Here is a 19,477-nt window from a genome sequence, read left to right as displayed (position 1 = left end):
TTCACACCCATAGTTCCTTCAATAAGTTAATTCGTTTCCATCCCAAGTATAGTATAGTTCAAGTATTCCTCTTCCTCAGAAGCACCTTGAGGGCTATTCAGCTTATCTAACCATTCGGACAATTGTTGGGTGGTCAGACCTTGCAGTGAAATATTGTGGGACTGAGTATTTGGCAACAGTTGTACAGTTAGCTTTGGAGATTGCGGTGTCAGTAATTTCAAGTTAGGACTGATGTTTGACCCTGTTCCAGTATTTTGAGGAGCTCAGAAAGGTGTAACAAAGATCCTGTTCCATCAGAGGTCTGTTCCGCAGGAGAGACTACTCTGGCACTCTCATTGAGTCCTCCTCCCAGTATATTCTGACTCAAGACTCCCTGGCCGTTTTTGCTGTTATTTCCCTGTGCAAATAATAGTAAGACTGGACCAATAGGGACGGGTACAGACACTGCATCTGAGCTTGGTTTAACATTCAGGTTTTGTGGGTGCATGATTCCCGTATTCTGGCTCATCAGTACGGACATATCTGTCTGTGTTCCTGCTATATAGGTGTACTTTGGCATTGTTTGTGTCTGCACTCGAGGGAGTAAGAGTGGAGTTGGTTCCGTCTAAACCAATGTTGGTTTCGGGAAACTCTGTCCTGTTGGCACTATTAAATTTGTTGCAATTTCCACAATGGGTACATCAGGGTAACTTCTAAGGATATTCAGCTGCAGCCTTGGATTTTTTTTTGAGCTGCTGATGAAGTAGGCAGATTAGGACTGCTCTGCATTGGGTTCTGTGTCATGTTAGGATTCATCTGTACTGGACTCATCATCATGTTAACCGGTGTCAGTGGCGAGGGGTTTACACTAGTCCTCAGACCACTGTTTTGTGCTGCATATGGTGGGGGACGATTTCTCAGTAACTGTAAAATGAACTTGTCATCGTCTGACTCTTCATCGAGTGTTAAAGATCTCCTATGCTCCTTTGATTTCCGCTCCCTACTCTTAGGGGGACTTCTGTTTGTCTTTCTGGTAGGTTTCCTTTCTTCTCTCTTGCTGTCCTGTGTAATTGCAGGAGACAACTTCTTTTCCCTGTAAAGTCTTAGTTCTCCAGAATTTCTGATCGATGTCCCATCTAGTCTCCTCTACTGTCTTTTCCGCTGTTCTGATTCTCCTCTCACATTTCTGTTGCTGTTGCTGTCTGGCTACTAGTTCCCAGATTGCTAATGCCTCAAACTGTGCTAGCCTCAGAGGAGGTTTCAAATCATACAGCACGCTCGTCAAATTCTCTAAGCTTCTCAAATAAAAATGTTGCATGGGCAGGAAACGCTAAACGCCCATCTTTCTCTGTCACTTTGCACCATTGTTTCAGCCAAAGACATGGTGCACTACCCTTCTCTTTGAATACAATGTAAGCAGGTGTACCTTCCGGCTGAGCAATGTCTCCTATAATCGTTGTAATATATGTATCTCCCTTTAAGGCACTCTTTAAAGCACTGAAAAATGTCATTTCTGTGACCTTTATGCTAGTTTCAATCACATCAGAAAGTGACTTTCAATCCCAGAATTCTTTTCGCTGACCTTCTCATTCAAATGCTCTTCACCATTGTCCGCCATTCCATGCACAACCTTTCTCACTATCCAACCTATCCCAGCATGGCTCTAAAGATGTCACACTCACACGTACAGCGGTTGACAAAGTCTTGTGGCTTGTTGTCCCAAACTTAGTCTCATACAAACTAATGCAAAATTATTGCAAGCACTTAACAAACCAAAACCTAATTTGTTCATTTACTACAGGTAGGTTAACACAAATGCTTCAGAACCCTTACGGGTTTTCACTGACGGCCTTTCGCTCTAGCAGCTACACCTTCTTTCTCAGTTTCCCTGATTCACAAGCAAAATTTGGCCTGCAAATTTTAGTCTCAACTGATCAGTGGGTCTGTCCTGATGCACATAGGACTCGCCAGATCTCAGTTGAAAAGCCTTTCACTCACTTTAACACGCACTCTCGAGTTTGTCAACCACACCGATTGACCTTTTAAACCAGACAAATTACAACACAACCAAGTGTATCATACACCTTTCAATATTCTCCAGAGTCTTAGACCTCGCAGGGCCTGTTTACCAACAACCACGTGGACACTTTTTGAGCACAAAGACCCACACACATGTGAAGTTCGACGACGTCCTCATTCTCACACTTCGGAGTACGCAAACTCCTTCAACAACTTAATTTGGAGTACGCAAATTCCTTAAACCCTCACAAACATCACAATTCACTTGCAATTTGCACAAGCAGTGCAAGTGCAAAACCTATTCCATTTGCGCTAACACTAGGACACCAAGAACATCCTCAAACAATCATTGGCAAGCTCCAAGGTTCTGGGAAAGTCATTCTGAGTTTTAGGGACCCATTTTCTCTCCACTTTGTTTCATAGAATCTGAAAAAACGAATTTTCACCAGTTTCTCTAACCCAATCTGCAAATTATTTCCTCTTTGGGGGATTAACCATCACCCCACTTCAATCTCTGGGTACTTGCTATTTCTCACTTACTTTTTTCAAGGGGAAAAATGCTTTATGACGGGCCATCATACTCTGCTACAATCTGTGTTAGCATGTCTTACCTTATTTGGTTTTTTATCTTAATTTATAAAGGGACGCGTTAGAGGTTTGATTGACCTTTTGACTCAGATTAGAGTAATTCCCAGCATAAGACTCAAATTCAATTGCCAATCGATACCAATATCAATCAATAGGATCAGTAAACTTGGGAGTCAGTAACTTCCACACACCATGACCCCTTTGGCCATGCATAACCACACCTTTATGTAAAAGTTAGAATGTTTATTTCCCTATATTAACAATGCTAATATCATGTAATTTAGTCTCAAAATCAAATGAGAAACATACAGAAACAATACTGGTTGACCAAATCTTCTAAACAATCTCAATTTAACCAATACATGGATCACTATACCTTCTGGAGTTACAGTACAAATCAACAGCAAGAACAACTGCGGAATAGAAATAGCATACATTTAGATTCAGAAAAAGAAAAGACATCAACTGTTGTTGATATTTAACAAGCATCTTCAGTGAGTCTCCTAACTAACCTTCTGATTAGAATAGCATGTTTGGGCTTCATGAAAAACAATTTAGTCAACACACATTTGGAAAACATCTAGCTATGGCTCTATCAAAATGAGTAGTTGCCACCTAAAGACAAAAGCAAATGACATTGAGATCAATAACATAGTCTTATACCTTGCCTCAGTATGTTCCGCAAGCTGCGATAGTCTTCGTCAACTGGACATCTGTTCGGTCAGCATGACATCGGGAGTCAGCAATAAAGTTCAAGATAGAAATGTCTCAGGACTGGACAGAATCAGAATAGTACTTCTTGGCAACAGAGTTAGGAAAAAGAATAAGGATTATCTTCTCTGGGCAGTTATGAAAAGTTTGTGTCTCCTCTCGGTACAGTCTGGCTAAATTAGATTCCCTAGGACATCTTCCCACATTGCTATTGGTCAAGCAACTGTATGTTTACATTTAATCCAATAAATGTAGAACCTCGAATCTAAGATATAACTAAACTGTGTTTCACATGTCGATGACTGACTCCTCTTTTCCCATTCCCGTCGTTGGGCTTGGCAGGTAAAAATGTTGTATCGCCTTATACTCCAGTCAGTGCATACATTGTTAGTTACTGGAAACATTGCCTTTACACACACTAAATTCTACAAAGTATCAATAGTGTACAGTATATTCTAGCAAGCAGAGCAGCTCTCTTGGGAAAGAAATGTAGCTATTAGCATTTGGCCAATGCGGTGGAAAAATACTAATCAAAATCTCTATGCAGCCATTTTGTGTGACTCGTTTAAGCAATGCAACTTGACATGAGGCCATGCAACTAGGCCCAAAACCTCGCTAATTTAAGGTCTATGATTAATAAAGCAACTACATAATATATGACCATTAATATAACATACTACTACATTAATCTAAACAAGAGCACGACATTTCACATTAATAAGGACACTTTATAATTATTGTCAGCCACTCAAATAGGCACATTTTCAAAGTCATGTATTATTTCTCTATATTAATTCATTTTCTATGCAGATTTAACATTCAGAATACATGAATATTTATTAGTAAAATTAAGCGTTAACAGGTTAAGGGGGTCATTCTGACCGCCAGGGTCAACGACCACGAGAGCACCGCCAACAGGCTGGCGGTGCTCTCAAGGGCATTCTGACCGCGGCGGTTTGGCCGCGGTCAGAAAGGGAAAACCGTCGGTCTCCCGCCGGTTTTCCGCTGCCCTCAGGAATCCTCCATGGCGGCGCATGGGGATTCCGACACCCCATACCGCCATCCTGTTCCTGGCGGGCGAGCCAATGGCATGGGCACTGTAGGGGCCCCCGTAAGAGGGCCCCACAAAGAATTTCAGTGTCTGCTTAGCAGACACTGAAATTCGCGTCGGGTGCAACTGCACCCGTCGCACCTTCCCACTCCGCCGGCTCCATTCGGAGCCGGCTTCCTCGTGGGAAGGGGTTTCCCGCTGGGCTGGCGGGCGGCCTTCTGGCGGTCGCCCGCCAGCCCAGCGGGAAAGCCAGAATGGCCTCCGCGGTCTTTTGACCGCGGAGCGGCCATATGGCGGTTCCCACCAGGCGGGCGGCGACCGCCGCCCGCCGGCCTCGGAATGAGGCCCTAAATGTCCTGTACTGTATCGACCACAGTCTGATGGACTTTTAATTATTTTTTGGAGTTTTTATTAACCAATAAAATAAATTCTGCCTATCTATCAATCTTTACCATTAGCACACACACTTTCTGTTGTTGAAGTAAAATTGTCAGTAGTGCAACTGCCGCATTTTCAGTGACAAACTATTGGGCCTAAACCCCATAATTGTGTTAATGTTGGTCTTCTTGGTCCTTTACAGCCTTTAACCAAACGGTTTTTCAAATTATATGTTCTCTTAAAGGCAAACTATGCTCTCTCTAAAGAGAAATTAGATGACTCAAGTAATTGCCAATTTCTTCTTAAGATGATTTTTTGTTGGAATTGGTCACCGTCCCAAAAGTAGTTGCACATAACATTATTGTACCAGGCCCTTTTAAGGGAACATCTCACTAGCCTTGGTGGATAGTCTTTTACAAACAGTTTCTCTGACAGTATCTTGGCCTTGCAAAAGAATCAGCTTTATTTGTGCAATTGTGTTGAATTCTCAAACTTTGACCAAAAGGCAGGTTTCTTAGTTGGTGGCTACTGTACTTCAATAGTGTATTCCTAGCCATCGGTTTGGTGTATACACCTGCAGCAAAGCAATCTGTTGGAAAATGGGTTATTGGTAAGGGCAGGTAGGTACCTACACTTAGCAATAGGCCACCAACCTCCACTAAGGTCCAGTTAGGTCTCAGTAAATTATACCCAGCTCAACCCTTGGTAGCGTGGCAACAAGCGTCAAGGCTTAACTTAGGAGACAGAATTTTTAAAGAATTATTGTTTTTTAGCGCCTAGAAACAAAAAGTGCCAATCGGGTCATCTGGTTGCACCTCAACCGGGGCAAGGTGAAAGTTTAAGGCCGACCGCGATGGAGCCCTGCTCGGCTACAGGCCGCGGGAGGCCTCAGTTAAAAGTTTACCTTCACACTTTGTCTCTTTTTCGAAGATTTTTTTCAGCGGGACAAACCTGCCAGTCCAATCCGACCTCCTGGAGCTCTTCTCCGGATAGGCGATGTGGGAAATCTCGGTAGAGATTTTTACCTTCGGACTTAGTCGTTTTTTCGAGGTGAAAATCTTTTGACCGGGGTAAACCTGGATCTTGATCCGACGTCCCTGGAGCCCTCCTCGGAAACGCTGGCTGGGAGTTCCCGGTCAACTTTTTACCTTCGGACTTAGTCTCTTTTTCTGAGATTTTCTCTACCGGGACGAACCAGCAAATCAGGCCGGGTCGCGGTTGAGGCAAGCCGGCTAGAGTTGCCGCCGCGGGTCGGTCCCTATATGGAGCTTTTTTTCAAAAGTTCTCCAAACTTCTCCAAAATTCTGGGGCTTCTCCCAGATGTCCTTTTAAGGTCCACAGCTCACCCCAAGGGTCCAGAAGTTCTGAGATGGTCCTTGGGGGGTGCGGACTACAACTCCCAGAATGCACCTGCGTAAAAACTCCATTTTGGCCACTGGACAGTGGTCAGCTGGTCGCTTTCTTCAGGAGTTGGTGCAGGGGACTCTGGTTAGCAATTATTCACCTTTAGCGAACAGGCAGTCCCTCCTTTAACCCGTTGAAGCCAGGCAAAGTCCTTCTTGTGGTGAAGCCCAAGTGTGCAGCTGGTGCAGTCCTTCTGAGTGCAGGTTCCAGGTGCAGGCCAGGGGTCCAGCAGGGCAGTCCTTTTTCTTCTGTAGTTCTTCCTTGTTGGATGTGGTAGGGAACTGAGGTGTGGGTGTAGGTCTGCCAGTTTTATCCTTGCTCCTGGGTGAAAAGCAGGGGGGTCCTAGTTCTCCAATCAAGTGCAGGGTCCTTCCCCCTGTGATGACCACTTCCTGGGAAGTGAGGCAAAAATCAATCCCAGGAGGCAACATTCTCCAAAAATCCATCATGGCTGAATCTGATTTTTGGAGGTTACATCTGGCTGAGCCCACCCACTGCTGTGTCTAAAAATCATAAACACACCCCTCTCCTGCCCTCTCCTAATCTAATCAAGAGGGCACCTAGTTGTCTGGGGTTGCAGGATGTGGGGATGTTGCTGGGGTGCTCCAAATGTCCTTCTCTGCCTTTGAAGACCAGTTTGGCAGCCCTCCCCCTTCCTGCCTCACCATCTGCTGAGGGGAGATTCCCTCCCACAGGCACATTCCTTTGTGTGAAGCCATGCCACTTCACACCTCATCAAGGCTTCTAGAGGCTGGCCAATCAGAGCACAGCAGCAAAAACAATGCAGGGCTGAAATTGGCAACTTTTCAGGTAAAGTTTAAAACTCTTTACCTGAACAAGTTATATTAAATACAACAACTGGAAGTTGTGGGGTTTATTATAACAATCAATTTGATACCAAACTCTTGGTATCCATCATTTAAGGGAACTTTAAAAATTAAAATAAAGTCTCCCCATTCTAGCCTATGAAGGCCATTTACTACAATGAGGGAAAAATGAATTTGGCTGTTTTTACCTCACCAGGGCCTATAAAACTATTTTTATAAGGTCCTGCTTATAGTTACATGGCGCCCAGCCCTAGGGGCACATAGGGCACACCTTAGGGGTGACTTATATGTAAAAATAAGGTAGTTTAAGACTTTGGAACTACTTTTAATTTCAAAATCGAATTTGCATATAACTTTAATTTGAGATCAGCCAGCAAGGCAGGCCTACCTTTAAAATGACACTGGGCAACTCAGCAGTGCACCTATGGGTGCACTACCTATGCTGTGGTCCCTAAACCTACATGCCCTACCATATACTAGGGACTTATAGGTAGGTTAACTTAGCCAATTATAATTAGCCTAATTTGCATATTGATTTTACACAGAGCACAGGCCCTGGGGCTGCTTAGCTGGGGCTGGTTAGCTGTACCCAGGGCACCATCAGAGTCAGGAAAACACCAGCAGAAAGTGAAAAATGGGGGCAGAAAAGTTAGGGGGCTTCTGCAATCAGCCCTGTTTTCTCACACAATCATTATCTGTTTTGATCAATTAATCCAAGAATTGAATTTGAGAGTGACTGCGGTCTAGTGAGAATTTCAAGTGTGGGCTTTGATCATTAAGCAGATAATGGAATGATTTGAGTTGTGTGAGGGAACCACTCCAAATAAGAAAGACATCATCAATGTATCATAAAGATTTACGAATAAGGGATGTAAATGTGTTGATGTCTGGGTAGATTGTCTGAGCCTCAAAATGTGATACATACATACAGTTTAGCTATATCTGGGGCAAAACCTGCCACCCCATTCATTTGAGCATAGCCAACCTCTGCGTCACTGCTTCTTCTTTGTTGCTGCCACCATGCCCATGGGGTTTCATCCCCAGCTTGACCCTCTTCTCCTCAAGTGCCAATCTTCTCCCAGAGCCAGATTCCTCTCCTGAATCTCAAAGAGGCTGAGCTTGGCTTCCAGGTTCATAAGTCTTCTCACACTTGTAGAGCTCCCCTCACTCCAGACAAGGAGTTTAATTCTTCAACCAAATTGTGGGGCCCACACTCTCATGGTCCCTTTCTGATTTAAAAGGATCACTGCCATCCTCATTATCCCCACTTTCAGGGGTGATCACTCTTCTAGCTGAGCCTGAGATCCATTATATGGTATGGCTTTGAAGTCTTACCTTAGAATACACTTGCAAAAACTCTCTTGGGTCCAGTCTAGCTTGGCTGAACAAACTTAAGCTGAACCGTGGGTAGCCATGGCAATAGCTGCCAAGTTTTCTGTTTGCTTATGTGTGCCATTTTTAGACTTTCAGGGTATTTATGTGACATTTTACTGCCTAGTGTGTGAAACCTTAAAGAAAGCTAAAGACAGCTCTTATTAGTTTTTTTCTTGCAAGTTTCTCTTTTCCTAACTTCTTCTTGTAATGACCATTTCTTCTAACCCAAAGACCACAGTGCAAACTGTGAACACTTTTGACGATAGCTTTTCTAGATATTTTTTTCCCCAAATCAAAACCAAAATATGTTAACATTCCTGTTGGTAGCTTATGTGGCCAACAATTGCCAGCTCAAACCAGTGTCACTCATTAGAACCAAGAATATAACTTGATAGAGATAAAAATGTCATCAGAGATAATTATTTGGACAAAGAGTGAAGAATATATATCAAAACGAATGCACAGTGCTGCTCTTTGGGACATGATTATTTTTTATTGACTTCTTCATTTTTCAGGTCCCAGGACTGCAGCTGTTCCCAATGATCATGTAGTCTGGGAGGGAGGGAGGCCAGAAGTAATGGAAAGTTATGTGAATGAAATTACTCTTTGGTGCCAGCTCCAACAAAAATAAAATCAACAAGGTTCCTGCACCATGCCCGTTACGCTACCTGATGCCTGTGAGGCACGACAGCGAGGCTCAGGTACTTGCTTATGGAGAAAACAAGCTGCCGCTTGGTTGCCTTAGTTCGGTCTGGTGCGCTCTTGCACCCTGGCCCAGCTAAACAAGATACAAGTTTGAACCACATGACATCACTTGCCAGCGATGTGGCCAGGGAGGCCAGGCCTGATCTTAGCCATTGCTTTTTTTTTAAGGAGCACTTGCACTTGTAGCTAGCTGCATGAAGTAAAGGTTAAACAAAGTGTGATCATAGCAATAAGTGAATCCCAGGCCCGGATGGCAGTGTAAAATTGCCTGGCAGCACCAGTAGCAGCAAATCAAACTGGATTCATTTTGGTTAGTAAAATTTAACACACATGTTCGAAGAACTCTAATTATGCGTGACTAAGCATTCTAGGTATGCAGATGCCTGCACAAAAATGTATTAGTCTAATCCCTGATGTGTGGTACTTTCCAGGGATGTATGGCTTTCAAGCAGCAAGGATTGCACAAAGAAAATTAGCGTAAAGCATTTACCAGTACCAAACAATGGAATAAGAAAGCCCCACCACACAAAAGAAATACAACACCAATGTATCAAAATAGACTATGGCCCTCATTAAAACCCTGGCGGTCGGTGGAGAAATGGTGGTAATACCGCCAACAGGCCGGTGGAAAAAAAATGGCATTACAAGCATGGCGGTGACCACCATGCTAAACTGCCACTTCTCCACTCCGACCACCAGGGTGGTAACAACCGCTGGGCTGGAGACTTCGGTCTCCAGACCAGTGGCTGTCACTACACCGCCAGCGGTATCACGACCCCGCATACCGCCATGGAATTCGTGTGGTTCTGTACCGCCACAAAATCCATGGCGGTAGGCACTATCAGTGCCAGGGAATTCCTTCCCTGGCACTGATAGGGGTCTCCACCACCCCCCTCCCTCACCTCGAGTCCTCCCCCCACACCTCCGACACCCCTGCCACCCCCTAAAGGTGGCAGGACTCACCGACCCCACCACCCCAACATCAACACACACCGCCCTACACGCACACAGACACTACAACTACAGCACACATACTAACATACATTCCAACAGACACACACACAGTCATACACGCACACATGCATACAGACATACCTGCACACATACTCACAGACATACAAACAGACACACACAAATTTTCAAACACACAACACCCCCCGCATGCATACACGCACTCACACACCCCCTCTACACACTCACACTCGCACCCCCATGCACACACACAACACACAACACCCCCCCATCCTCCTCCCCTGACGGACGATCACCTTACCTGGTCCAGTGATCCTCCGGGAGGGAACGGGATCCATGGGGGCTGCTCCACCGCCAGCACCTGGTCACCAGAACACCGCCACACCGAATCATGGGACATGATTCGGTGGGTGGTGTTCTGATGACGTGGCGGTGGAGGTGGAGCAGCCTCCAATTCCCTGCCGACCACCAGTATGGCTGCTGGTGGCTCTCCGTCCGAAAAAGGACGGAGTGCTGCCAGCAGTCATAATATGCTGTGCGGAAAACCGCCTGCGGCGGCGGTCTTCAGCACGGCGGTACTTTGGCAGTCTTCCAAAAAGACCACAGAGGTTAAAATGAGGGCCTATATATTTATATGAATTTTTAAAGTTTGCTTTGCACCATTTGTTAATGCCTGGGTCAGGGCAGGCGTTTGGGGACCTTTGAGCAAATTTCCATTGTGGGACACCATGGAATAAGCCCACAGGTACCCTCCCCAGGCCCCAGGGACACCCCCGCACACCCCACCCCAGAGGGTCAGCGGAGGATGGGGGATCCCATCCCAGGTAATTATAAGTAAGTACAGGTAAATATTTATTTTTTTAAGTGCCATTGGGGCCCTGAAATGGGACCCCCACATGGCACTGGGTGCAATGGCCAAGCCCAGGGGACCCTGGTCCCCTGTGCTGGCCATTGGGGTTTGGGCATGACTCCTGTCTTTTCTAAGACAGAAGTCATGTGGTATGGATGATTTTGCATCAGAAAATGACTCTAGGCAGGTTAGAGTCATTGTTTTTGACTCTAACCTGCCTAACGTCATTTTTTGGTGCAAAAACCCCCTTCTTCCATACCGCCAGCACCACACGACTTACGTCATTTTCTTTTACACTAGCCTACCCTTTGCACCGGCTTCCACAATTCCATAAATATGGTGCCCGGCTGGTGCACAGAAATGGTGCAAGCTGATGCCAAGCCTTTAGTTGCAAAACTGTATTAGTGCAGTTTTGCATCAAAAAGTATGAATCAGGACCTTAGTTTGGCTAGTCTTGCCCCATCTGGTGGACCAAATCCAACATGATGGCGGTCTGGGGTAGATTTGGACACTTACCAGGCCACCAGAGCACTTTCCTTTCCAATTCAAAGCTTTACAGCACATCTGCCATAGCCTTTAACAGAGTGGTCCTGATACTGGTGATGCACGTTAAAAACATGCTTAATGATGCTCCTGCAGCTGTACAGTCAATTGGGGTGCCTTTGTGGTCTTTCTTTGGTCCACGGATGATGTGGGGTGATTTTGGCCACAGAGGTCAGGGTCCTACAAAGTCCTATTTGAGACTCTCAAGGTCAAATGCAGCTGGGCTGCTGGGCTGCTGGTCTCCGGAAACAGCAGTTGGAGCGTAATCCTTTTGTGGAGGCTACTCCCCCCTTTTGGGTGACCGATCTAGACTCTGACAGCACTTCCAAGCAATGTTCCCTCTTATTTTTTTTTCTCATGTGCGGCAATAGAATGTTGGTGGGTGCACTTTTCTTGCTTGTGTGCGCCACTGAGTGATAAGATGTGCAACAAGGCAAGTCGACCAGCTACTACTTAAAGGTACATAACAAGCATTGGCAATGGCAATAAGTATTACTTTTAATTTAAAGTTGCTTCTTAGTCACTGCGTGGTTTAGGCACTGAATATGTCATCACACATGCACCCTCTCAGTGATCCTTGCAATTGTGCATCCATAAATAACTTATTTATCTTGCATTCACCCACATACACAACCACAAAACAACACATACACAAGTTCAGCCACATATGGAATATAAATTGAAAGAATAAATGTAGAAAAAATTAAATATGCTATTGCCTAAAAATAGCAGACATGCTTACATTAATAAAATTAAACAAAGCAGCAGGTGGACATCTTGCAATGGTATTGTACATAGCTGTGGACACCCTGCAATGGCATTGTACATTGATCCATATTTATCATAGTGTTGTTTCCCTTTGCACCATATAAGGGGGTGCAAGGGGAATGCAGCACTAACGTCAGATTGATCAAGCCACGCAAGGCAATCTTGCATGGCTCTACATGGCTTGATAAATCTGGAGTAATGCAAGGCAGCACAAATAGCTGCTTGCGTTACTCTTCCCCAGGGAGGCGTTCCTCTCTGAAAAATATGCTGAGTCACACTTCCTGTTTTGGGGAGAGGTCATCTGGCTAAGGGATTCCCTGTGTTACACTGCCTAAGACCCCCACTGCAGAAAGCTTTATTTTCACTCACTGATTTAATTAATCACTTAAACACTTCTGCACTAATTCACTTAGCTTCCTATTCTCTCACTTGTTCACTGACACCTTCACTTTCTCAGTCACCGCTTCAAAATATTGGTTGTCATTTGTTCACTCATTCACTTCATGATTCACTCACTCACTTGCTTATTCACTCGTTTGTAAACTCACATCCACCAATTCACTCATGTGCTCAGTCACTTACTCATTTGCTCACTCCTTCATTTACCTCACTTACATGCATAATTGCATTACCTTACAGTCACTTACTGACATCCATTCTCTTTTACATGCTTTTCCACTCATGTACTTGCTGCTCACCCTTTAATTGATGTTTTGTTTGCTTATTCACTTACTAATTTGCACACTTGCGATAAATCCCTTACTGCTTCATTCACATACTCATTCCCACATTCAGTTGCTCACTAACTCACTTGCTCAATCACTTGGACACTCACTCCTCATTCATTAACCCATTCAATCGCTGTTTCACTTATCTACTCACTTGTTTATTCCCTTACTCTCTTTGACAGTCATATGCTCATTCAAAAACCCACAAATCCATTCACCCGCCCATTCACTCCGACATTCACTATTTCCTATTCTTTTACCACTCACACACTTTTTAACTTGCATACACTCTAATTCATTCATCCATTCATTCAAATAATGAAACTTTATAACATATCACCTCAGACAAGCATGTGTGCGTGACCAAAATAGTGACTCCACGAGGTGCAAAGACAGAGAAAGGGAAATGAAAAGTGTCGAAGTCACAGGTCTGTGGACTTGGCAGACTGGACTCAGGCTATAGGAAAAGCATTGGAAATTCTCTCTAGCTGTTTCATGCTTGCCCTGCAGCCATTCACACGTCCTCCATTAGCATTTCTAAAGACAAAAACGTGTTGTTAAAAATGCATTTGGAAGCTCAGCGTCACCACCATCAGCGGCACTGCAAAGGCTAGAGTGAAGCATTTAATGAATGTAGCAGTGCTTCGGAGTGGGCGTTGATTGTAGGTGTCTGCACGGAGGGAAACCTAGGTGTGCGCACCCGCACAGGCTCGCAGTATAGAGGGAACTATGCTTCCAAGTCTAGTTGACTCAGGTGAAGCCTTTGGCCATAGATACCTTGGGGCACCTAGAGACAGTCAGTAGCAAGATTGCAGATGTGACCACTAACTTGCCAGTTTAGGCTTCTTAGACTCTTTTGTACCTGGAGCGGGTTCCAAGCTATCAGCCAACTGATTCTTGGTGTCTCTACTTTGGTTGGTCACGGGCAAAAAGTTTCCCTACAACAGGAGCCCCAGACACAGACCCAACTTCAGCAGTCCAAGGTGCAGCAGGGGAAATCCAGCAGATGGTGCAGTCTCACTTTATGTGGTCCAGGAGTCAGCAGGGCAGTCCTTCTTCACTTCTTGATTCAGTTCCAGGATGATCAGAAGTTCAGGGTGCCAGGGTACCATATTTATCCAAGGAATGTGCCCTGAGGAGGCAACGAGGTCACTAGCAATGCCCCCTCCCTTCTGGTGATTACCTTCGAGCAATGTGTGGAACCTAACAATCCCAGAGTGCATTATTCTGTCCACTGGCAAGTTGTTGGCACCCTTCCTCAGCTGCTAGAAGCTTGGTAGTGCACCCTTGACGTATGGCTATCTGTGGGTTACACACCAATGGAAAAAACTGGTTTGGCACTGGCTTACCCCTCTCTGTCCCTGTCGCCAGTCCATCTACTTGAACACAGGACAGCCCCTCAGGAGTGTTATCGCCATCTGCCCACCAAAGGCAGCTTCCCCGTTGAAGCTCACTTTTTGGGCTAAAACCCTATTTAGCTTCCTGCGAAGGGGAGGTAACACCTCACCCTGCAGGAGGCTGCTATTGTGCCTAGGCCAGGAAGTGTGGGCAGAAAGCCATCTGCTGGTCAATGCCTCTGTGAGGCCACTGGATCAGCTGGGTCACAGAGTGGCAACTTTCTAAAGGTGCATTATTGTAATAGTGACATTAAATTCGACTTGGGTACTAGTTCAGGTTTAATGCCCCAATTCATTTGATAACATACTGTACTCAGTTCTGTAATCCCATTCATAGGTTAGTCAGACTGGAGTGCCAGCCTTTAACCATGTCTTAGCTAAAGTGGCTACAAACGTTTCCACAGCAACTGACAATATAGAGGTGCTGCTGCTAAGACATATATACAAATATATGTCATTCCTTAATAACATACAGCTCCCTGCCATAGAACTCTATAGAAACGTCCTTAGGAGAGACTTACATATATTGTTGAGGGAAGTGACATATAAGTAAGTGAGTGCTTGCCAATTGGGGATAGCCAATTCAACATACACTTTGTAAATGGTTAGAATACTGGCACTGAGGTCTGGTTGGCAGGCTTCAGTGCACTCTCAGAGTTGAAAAACCAGCAGCATCAGTCAAAAAATGTAGAGATAACCAGGCAAAAAAAGAGGTGTTTCCTTACACTCAGGAGCTGGAATGATCATAGGACCAAGAAAGCTGCAGGTGAACAATAGTGCCCTATCAAAGATATAAAAGAATGAATGAATAAATAAATAAGTGCATATCTATCCTCAGGGCAGATCAAAAAGGTATATTTGCCACCCCTTATAGGCAAATTTAGTCCAGGGAGAACAACATTTTTGTTCCTTTGTACAGCGATTTAGGAAAACTAAACTCGAGATTTTCCTTCTATACTGGTTGGCATAGCTTGGCATATTGTAAGGGGAATATGAACCTTATCAGTGCTTTTATCAAGCTGTTAAGTAACCAATTCTAGATTTCCCCAAAGCTGGTCTCCAAACCCTTTTACTACAGTGTTACATGTCCAAAACCTTAGTGATTTGGTTTGGTTACCAATCTTCACCACCAGTCTCCAACATCTTAGATGATTTCAGAGTTTCAAATGTCCACTCGCTAGTAAGTGCAGCCTTCTTTAGCTCTTCTACTTCAAAGGTAGAGTCACCTGGACCAAGAGAGGGAGGACTGAGATACCACCTTATGGGCATATTTACAAGCCCCTAGCGCTGCCCTAGCATAATTTGTTTTACTTTAACGGGGAGCAAGGAGGCATTTTCCTGCACCAAATTTACAAAGTGGTACAATGCAAGCATTGTGCCACTTTTTTAACCCCTTGTTCCCCATTATGCCCGCGCCAGGCATAATGTATGCATGGGGGAGTTCCCCCGTTAGGAGGCCCAAAAAAATGGCGCAGTGAAATTTACTTGATTTCATTGCTCCATTTTTCCTGGTATTTTTAATGCTAGGTTAAGACAGGCATTAAAGTGATGCTCTCATTGTTTCAAATGGGCCTCCCCACGCCTTGCTGGACTAGCGTTATAACTTTTGGTGCTACTCAACCAATGCACCACAATAGCATCAAAAATGTTTACTCTATTATGCTAATGTGCGCCATGGTGTACTGTATTTTTTAAAAATGCTACCATGGTGACATTAGGGGTAAATGGGGGCGCAAGAAAAGTGGCACATAATAGCTAATGTGCCACTTTCTTGTAAATCTGCCCTCATGTGTTTTGGAGCTCATGCTGTGAGTTGTTCACCTACTCATTGTGAGAAAGTAGCCTCTTTCTGACATGGTTACCCCCATTTTTGGCTGTTTGTCAGTGTGTTTTTACTGTCTCACGGGGATTCTGATAGCCAGGACCACAGTGCTCATAGTTTGAGGCATATTTGTCAGTGTGTTTTTACTGCTTCACTGGGAGCCTGCTAGCCAGGACCCCAGTGCTCATAGTTTGTGGCCTATACGTGTTGTTAGTATGCTTGACTGTGTCACTTGAGTTCTGCTAACCAGAACTCCAGTGCTTATGCTCTCTCTGTGTACCAAATGTGTCACTATAGTTTAGTGACTCCATATACCAATTCTAATTGGCACACTGGACCCCCCTCATAAGTCCCTAGTATATGGTACCTTGGTACCCAGGGCATTAGGGTTCCAGGAGATCCTTATGGGCTGCAGTATTTCTTTTGCCTCCCATAAGGAGCTCATAAAAACACTCCTTCAGGACTGCCACTGCAGCCTGAGTGAAATAGTGCACACACTATTTCACAGCGATGTTCACTTCACCAGGTAACTTATCAATCAATCAATCAATTTGTTAAGCACGCTACATACCCGTGAGGGTTTCAAGGTGCTGGGTGGGGGGGTAGGGTGCTGCTACTGCTCGAAGAGCCATGTCTTGAGTTTTCTGAAGGAAAGAAGGTCCTGGGTCTGTCGTAGATCCGACGGGAGGGTGTTCCAGGTCTTGGCGGCGAGGTACGAGAATGACCTGCCGCCGGAAGATTTGCGCCGGATGCGGGGGGTGGAGGCGAGGGCGAGGTTTGCGGAGCGGAGATGCCAGGTGGGGGTGTAGAAGCTGAGTCTGTTGTTGAGGTATGTTGGTCCGGTGTTGTGGAGTGCCTTGTGTGCGTGGGTGAGGATCTTGAAGGTGATCCTCTTGTTGAGGGGGAGCCAGTGAAGGTCTCTTAGGTGGGGGGTGATGTGGCAGTGGGAGGGATGTTGAGGATGAGTCGGGCTGAGGCATTTTGGATGCGTTGGAGACGTAGTAGGAGTTTGGATGGGATACCGGTATAGAAGGCGTTGCCGTAGTCGAGTCTGCTGCTGATGAGGGCCTGGATTACTGTTTTTCTTGTTTCTGTTGGGATCCATTTGTAGACTCTGCGAAGCATGTGGAGGGTGTTGTAGCAGGAGGAGGAGATGGCGCTGACCTGCTTTGACATGGAGAGTGAGGAGTCGAGGGTGAAGCTGAGGTTTTGTGCGCTGTCGGTGGGGGACCCAGCGTGGTCGGCCACCATGAGTTGTCCCAGGCGGAGGGGGTGCGCCCAAGGATGAGGACCTCTGTTTTGTCCGAGTTCAGTTTTAGCCGGCTGTCTCTCATCCAGTCGGCGATGGCTTTTAGTACCTTGTGGAGGTTGGTTTTGGCGGTGTGGGGGTCCTTGGTGAGGGAGAGGATGAGTTGGGTGTTGTCGTTGGGTGTCATCGGCGTAGGAGATGATGTTGAGGTTGTGCTTACGGGCCACTTGTGCGAGGGGGGCCATGTAGATGTTGAACAGCGTCGGGCTGAGCCCTGGGGTACGCCGCAGATGATGTTGAAGGCTTTGGTTTGGTACGGGGGGAGGCGGACTCTTTGGGTTCTGCCGGCGAGGAAGGATGCGGTCCATTCGAGGGCCTGGTGTTGGATTCCTGCTGCGTGGAGGTGGGATTTTAGGGTGTGGTGACAGACGGTGTCAAAGGCGGCTGATAGGTCTAGGAGGATGAGGGCTGATGTTTCTCAATTGTCGAAGTGGCTTCTGATGCCGTCTGTGGCGGCAAGGAGGGCGGTTTCGGTGCTGTGGTTGCGTCTGAAGCCGGACTGGGAGGGGTCGAGGATGTTGTTGTCTTCGAGGTACCGAGTGAGCTGAGTGTTGACGATTTTCTCGATGACCTTTGCCGGGAAAGGGAGCAGAGAGATGGGCCGGAAGTTTTTCAGGTCCTTGGGGTCCAACTTTGGTTTCTTGAGAAGGGCGTTGATTTTGGCGTTCCGGGAATCTTGTAGTTTCGAAGGAGATGTTGATGGCTTTCCATAGGTGTGGTGCGATGGCTGTGTCTGCTTTGTTGAAGATGTGGTGTGGGCAGGGGTCTGATGGTGATCCGGAGTGGACGGAGTTCATGGTCTTGCGGGTTTCGGCGTCGCTGATGCTGGTCCAGGTGGTGGGGTAGGAGTGTCCGGAGTGTGAGGGGAGTTGAAGCTGTCCTGGATGTCCGTGATTTTTCGGTAGAAGGCGGTTGCTAGGGCGTCGCATAGTTCTTGGGAGGGGGTGATGTCGTTGACGGTGGTGTTTGGGTTGGAGAGTTCTTTTACGATGCTGAAAAGTTCTTTGCAGTCATGGGCATTGTTTTCTAGGTGGGTTTTGAAGGAGGATCTTTTTGCTAGCCTGATGAGTTGGTGGTGTTTGCGTGTGGCATCCTTGAGTGCCGTGTGGTTGTCTGGAGTACGTTTGAGTAGCTATATTTGCTTGAGTTTTCGGCAGTGGCGTTTGGAGGCTTGGAGGTCGTCGGTGAACCAGGTGGCTTTTTTGTTGATGTGGTTGTTGGAGGGTTTTCTGAGTGGAGCAACTTATGAGTCACCTATATGTCTATCCTTCAGTTACAGAAGGCTAGGTGCAAGGTTACTGTGTGTGAGAGCACCCTGGCACTAGCAAAGGTGCCCCCATGTTGTCCAGGGCCAATTCCCCGGACTTCATGAGTGCGGGGACACCATTATAAGCATGCACTACATTTATGTCAATACATATATGTGGCTTCACAATAGTAACTCCGAATATGGCCATGTGAGGTGTCTAAGATTGTGACATTGAACCCCAATCCAAATCTGGTATTAAGGGGCTGTTAGACTTGTCATCCTTGGTGTGGTCTCCCTTAACTTTTTGCCTCTATTTCCCAGGTTGTTGATGTGTGCTGGACTCTGTTTTTGCTGCTTTTGTTACTCTGGGCACTTTATCACTGCTAACCAGTGCTAAAGTGCAAGTGCTCCTATACAAAATGTGTATGTAATTGGTTCATCAATGATTGGCATATTTGATGTACTATTAAGTCCCTGGTACAGTGCACTAGAGGTGCCCAGGGCCTGTAAATCAAATGCTACTAGTGGGCCTGCAGCACTGGTTGTGCCATACACATTAGTAGCTCTGTAAACATGGCTCAGACCTACCACTGCAGTGTCTGTGTGTGTAGTTTTAAACTGTAAATTTGACTTGGCAAGTGTACCCACTTGCCAGGCCTAAACCTTCCCTTTTCTTACATGTAAGGCACCCCTAAGGTAGGTCCTAGGTAGCCCCAAGGGCAGGGTTCAGTGTATGGTTAATGTAGGATATATATTATTGTGTTTTTATATGTCCTGTCAGTGAAATATTGCTAAATTCGTTT

This window comes from Pleurodeles waltl, chromosome 7, assembly GCF_031143425.1.
Source record: "Pleurodeles waltl isolate 20211129_DDA chromosome 7, aPleWal1.hap1.20221129, whole genome shotgun sequence".
NCBI lineage: Eukaryota > Metazoa > Chordata > Amphibia > Caudata > Salamandridae > Pleurodeles > Pleurodeles waltl.
This window is presented reverse-complemented; position numbering follows the sequence as displayed.